Source organism: Dunckerocampus dactyliophorus, unplaced genomic scaffold, assembly GCF_027744805.1.
Source record: "Dunckerocampus dactyliophorus isolate RoL2022-P2 unplaced genomic scaffold, RoL_Ddac_1.1 HiC_scaffold_92, whole genome shotgun sequence".
Taxonomy (NCBI): Eukaryota; Metazoa; Chordata; class Actinopteri; order Syngnathiformes; family Syngnathidae; genus Dunckerocampus; species Dunckerocampus dactyliophorus.
Genome location: NW_026559928.1, coordinates 1 through 5,000, shown reverse-complemented (window position 1 = coordinate 5,000; position 5,000 = coordinate 1).

Below are 5,000 nucleotides of genomic sequence, written 5' to 3'. Positions count from 1 at the left end.
TCCTTTTTTATTTTCTTTGGAGTGGGCCACCCGGAGGTGGAGAGCGACCCGCAGACGAAGCACGGCCAGGGGCCGCCGGATGCCGCCCATGGCGGGCGCTCCCACTCCTCTGACACCTGCGAAGCAGCAAAGTGCTCCTTTTCGATTCCTTCCGCCACCCGGAGGTGGAGCGCGGACCCAGCCACCGCGCCGGAGCGAGCAGCAGCCTCGCTCCGAGTGTGCGCCCGCAGACGAAGCACGGCCAGAGGCCGCCGGATGCCGCCCATGGCGGGCGCACACACTTTTCTGACACCTACGAAGCACCCAAGTGCTGCTTTTTGGGATTCGCCACCCGGAGGTGGAGCGCGGACAAAGCCACCGCGCCTAGTGTGCACCCGCAGACGAAGCACGGCCAGAGGCCGCCGGATGCCGCCCATGGCGAGCGCACACACTTTGCGGACACCTCGGATTGGCCACCCGGAGGTGGAGAGCGACCCGCAGACGAAGCACGGCCAGGGGCCGCCGGATGCCGCCCATGGCGGGCGCTCTCGCTCCTCGGACAGCTCCATCGGCGCAGCATGGCGCTCGCGGTCGTCATTACCCGCTGGCGAGGCGCGGCCAGGGCCGCCAGGCGTCGCCTATCGCGTGCGCAAACTCCCAGCAAGCACCAACGTGCTCCTTTGGATGTTGTCATCCGGAGGTGATAGCGCGGCCCGGGCCGCCTGACGCGGCCCATCGCGGGCGCTCCTCGTCGGACACCTGCGTCACACAGCCTGGGTGCCAGCTGTGGAGTGACACTTGGAGAAAAAGAAGCACAAGTCACTCATATCAAAGTTCCCGTTCCCTTTTGTTTGTGTCACGCTTGGAAATGCTTGAGAGGTGACACTTTGTCAAAATTGCAGCTGGTGTCTCATCATCATCATCACCGCTGCTCATCAGCCTTCCTTGGATGCCTGCCATGCACGCGGCCCAACGGGGCACTCAGATGGGGTGGGCAGCCCGGACCGCCTTGCGCGGCCCAACACGGGCGCCCAGGGGGACGCGGAAACCCGTTTTAGAAAATAACCTCCAGGGGTTTTCCAAGAGCGGCACAGCCCCAGCTCACGTCCGTGTTTCAGTGCGTCAAAAGCGGATTCAAAAGTGTGCTTTTCTCGGTACTTCCCCTGGAGGTCAGTGTTTCTAAAAACTGGGTTTCCGAAATCGTGCTGGAGGTGTTTTGGTCAACCAGGAAAAATGGCATTTACGGGAGAGGGTAAAGTATACCCCCCCCCCCCCCTCTCGGCTGATTTACCCTCTCCCGTAAACGCGTTTTTTCCTGGTCGACCAAAACACTCATTGACTCCCATTCATTTGACACTTTGTCATTTTTTCAGCACTTTTTTCGCGCATTGGGTACTCCGCCCATTGACTCCCATTCATTTGACACTTTGTCGTTTTTCCAGACCTTTTTTCACGCATTGGGTACTCCGCCCATTCACTCCCATTCATTTGACACTTTGTCGTTTTTTCAGCACTTTTTTCGCGCATTGGGTACTCCGCCCCATTCACTCCCATTCATTTCACACTTAGAAAAATCATCCGAGCGGCTCTCCACGCATTTTATAGCCGCTTTGGGGCTCCAGCCGCCTCGGCCTTCATTTCTGACTAGGCTCGTGTGGACTTTGTCGTTTTTTCAGCACTTTTTTCGCGCATTGGGTACTCCGCCCCATTCACTCCCATTCATTTCACACTTTGAAAAATCATCCGAGCGGCTCTCCACGCGTTTTATAGCCGCTTTGGGGCTCCAGCCGCCTCGGACTGCATTTCTGACTAGGCTCGTGTGGACTTTGTCGTTTTTTCAGCACTTTTTTTACACATTGGGTACTCTGCCCCATTCACTCCCATTCATTTGACACTTTGAAAAATCATCCGAGCGGCTCTCCACGCGTTTTATAGCCGCTTTGGGGCTCCAGCCGCCTCGGACTGCATTTCTGACTAGGCTCGTGTGGACTTTGTCGTTTTTTCAGCACTTTTTTTACACATTGGGTACTCTGCCCCATTCACTCCCATTCATTTGACACTTTGAAAAATCATCCGAGCGGCTCTCCACGCGTTTTATAGCCGCTTTCAGACTCCTGCCGCCTCGCCTGCACTTCCGCCTCGGTCCGTTAGGATTTAGGCCTTTTTTCAGCACTTTTTCTCCGTTCCTCCGGGGCGACAGCGGCTCTCCACGCATTTTATAGCCGTTTTCAGACTCCTGCCGCCTCGCCTGCACTTCCGCCTCGGTCCGTTAGGATTTAGGCCTTTTTTCAGCACTTTTTCTCCGTTCCTCCGGGGCGACAGCGGCTCTCCACGCATTTTATAGCCGTTTTCAGACTCCTGCCGCCTCGCCTGCACTTCCGCCTCGGTCCGTTAGGATTTAGGCCTTTTTTCAGCACTTTTTCTCCGTTCCTCCGGGGCGACAGCGGCTCTCCACGCATTTTATAGCCGTTTTCAGACTCCTGCCGCCTCGCCTGCACTTCCGCCTCGGTCCGTTAGGATTTAGGCCTTTTTTCAGCACTTTTTCTCCGTTCCTCCGGGGCGACAGCGGCTCTCCACGCATTTTATAGCCGTTTTCAGACTCCTGCCGCCTCGCCTGCACTTCCGCCTCGGTCCGTTAGGATTTAGGCCTTTTTTCAGCACTTTTTCTCCGTTTCTCCGGGGCGACAGCGGCTCTCCACGCATTTTATAGCCGTTTTCAGACTCCTGCCGCCTCGCCTGCACTTCCGCCTAGGTCCGTTAGGATTTAGGCCTTTTTTCAGCACTTTTTCTCCGTTTCTCCGGGGCGACAGCGGCTCTCCACGCTTTTTATAGCGGTTTTCAGACTCCTGCCGCCTCGCCTGCACTTCCGCCTAGGTCCGTTAGGATTTAGGCCTTTTTTCAGCACTTTTTCTCCGTTCCTCCGGGGCGACAGCGGCTCTCCACGCTTTTTATAGCCGCTTTGGGGCTTTAGCCGCCTCGGCCTGCATTTCTGACTAGGCTCGTGTGGACTTTTTCAGCACTTTTTTTGTGCATTGGGTACTCTCGCCCATTGACTCCCATTCATTTGACACTTTGTCATATTTTCAGCACTTTTTTGGCGCATTGGGTACTCTCGCCCATTGACTCCCATTCATTTGACACTTTGTCATATTTTCAGCACTTTTTTGGCGCATTGGGTACTCTCGCCCATTGACTTCAATGCATTTACTGCAACTCCTGCCTGTGTCCGCCAGAGGGCGTCTGGCTTAACAGCGGCTCTCCACGCTATTTCTATCCGCTTTGAGGCTCCAGGCAGCTCGGCCTGGGTTTCTGAATTTCTCCCTTGACACTTTGTTACTTTTTCACCTTTTTTCTCATTTCATCCAGGGACACAGCGGCTCTCCACAGACTTTCCCGCGGCCCCTGGGCTCCAGGACCCTAGGCATGGGTTTCTGCCTAGCTCCCTTGACACTTTGCCATTTTTTCACCTTTTTTCTCATTTCATCCAGGGACACAGCGGCTCTCCACAGACTTTCCCGCGGCCCCTGGGCTCCAGGACCCTAGGCATGGGTTTCTGCCTAGCTCCCTTGACACTTTGCCATTTTTTCACCCTTTTTCTCATTTCATCCAGGGCAACAGCGGCTTTCCACAGACTTTGCAGCCGCCCCTGGGCTCCAGGACCCTAGGCATGGGTTTCTGCCTAGCTCCCTTGACACTTTGCCATTTTTTCACCCTTTTTCTCAATTCATCCAGGGACACAGCGGCTCTCCACACACTTTAGAACCGCCCCTGGGCTCCAGGCAGCTCGGCCTGAGTTTCTGAATTTCTCCCTTGACACTTTGCCATTTTTTCACCCTTTTTCTCAATTCATCCAGGGACACAGCGGCTCTCCACACACTTTAGAACCGCCCCTGGGCTCCAGGCAGCTCGGCCTGAGTTTCTGAATTTCTCCCTTGACACTTTGCCATTTTTTCACCCTTTTTCTCATTTCATCCAGGGACACAGCGGCACTCCACAGACTTTACAGCCGCCCCTGGGCTCCAGGCAGCTCGGCATGGGTTTCTGCCTAGCTCCCTTGACACTTTGCCATTTTTCCACCCTTTTTCTCATTTCATCCAGGGACACAGCGGCTCTCCACAGACTTTGCAGCCGCCCCTGGGCTCCAGGACCCTAGGCATGGGTTTCTGCCTAGCTCCCTTGACACTTTGCCATTTTTTCACCCTTTTTCTCAATTCATCCAGGGACACAGCGGCTCTCCACAGACTTTACAGCCGCCCCTGGGCTCCAGGACCCTAGGCATGGGTTTCTGAATTTTTCCCTTGACACTTTGCCATTTTTTCACCCTTTTTCTCATTTCATCCAGGGACACAGCGGCTCTCCACAGACTTTACAGCCGCCCCTGGGCTCCAGGCAGCTCGGCCTGAGTTTCTGAATTTCTCCCTTGACACTTTGCCATTTTTTCACCCTTTTTCTCATTTCATCCAGGGACACAGCGGCACTCCACAGACTTTACAGCCGCCCCTGGGCTCCAGGCAGCTCGGCATGGGTTTCTGCCTAGCTCCCTTGACACTTTGCCATTTTTCCACCCTTTTTCTCATTTCATCCAGGGACACAGCGGCTCTCCACAGACTTTGCAGCCGCCCCTGGGCTCCAGGACCCTAGGCATGGGTTTCTGCCTAGCTCCCTTGACACTTTGCCATTTTTTCACCCTTTTTCTCAATTCATCCAGGGACACAGCGGCTCTCCACAGACTTTACAGCCGCCCCTGGGCTCCAGGACCCTAGGCATGGGTTTCTGAATTTTTCCCTTGACACTTTGCCATTTTTTCACCCTTTTTCTCATTTCATCCAGGGACACAGCGGCTCTCCACAGACTTTACAGCCGCCCCTGGGCTCCAGGCAGCTCGGCCTGAGTTTCTGAATTTCTCCCTTGACACTTTGCCATTTTTTCACCCTTTTTCTCAATTCATCCAGGGACACAGCGGCTCTCACAGACTTTAGAACCGCCCCTGGGCTCCAGGACCCTAGGCATGGGTTTCTGCC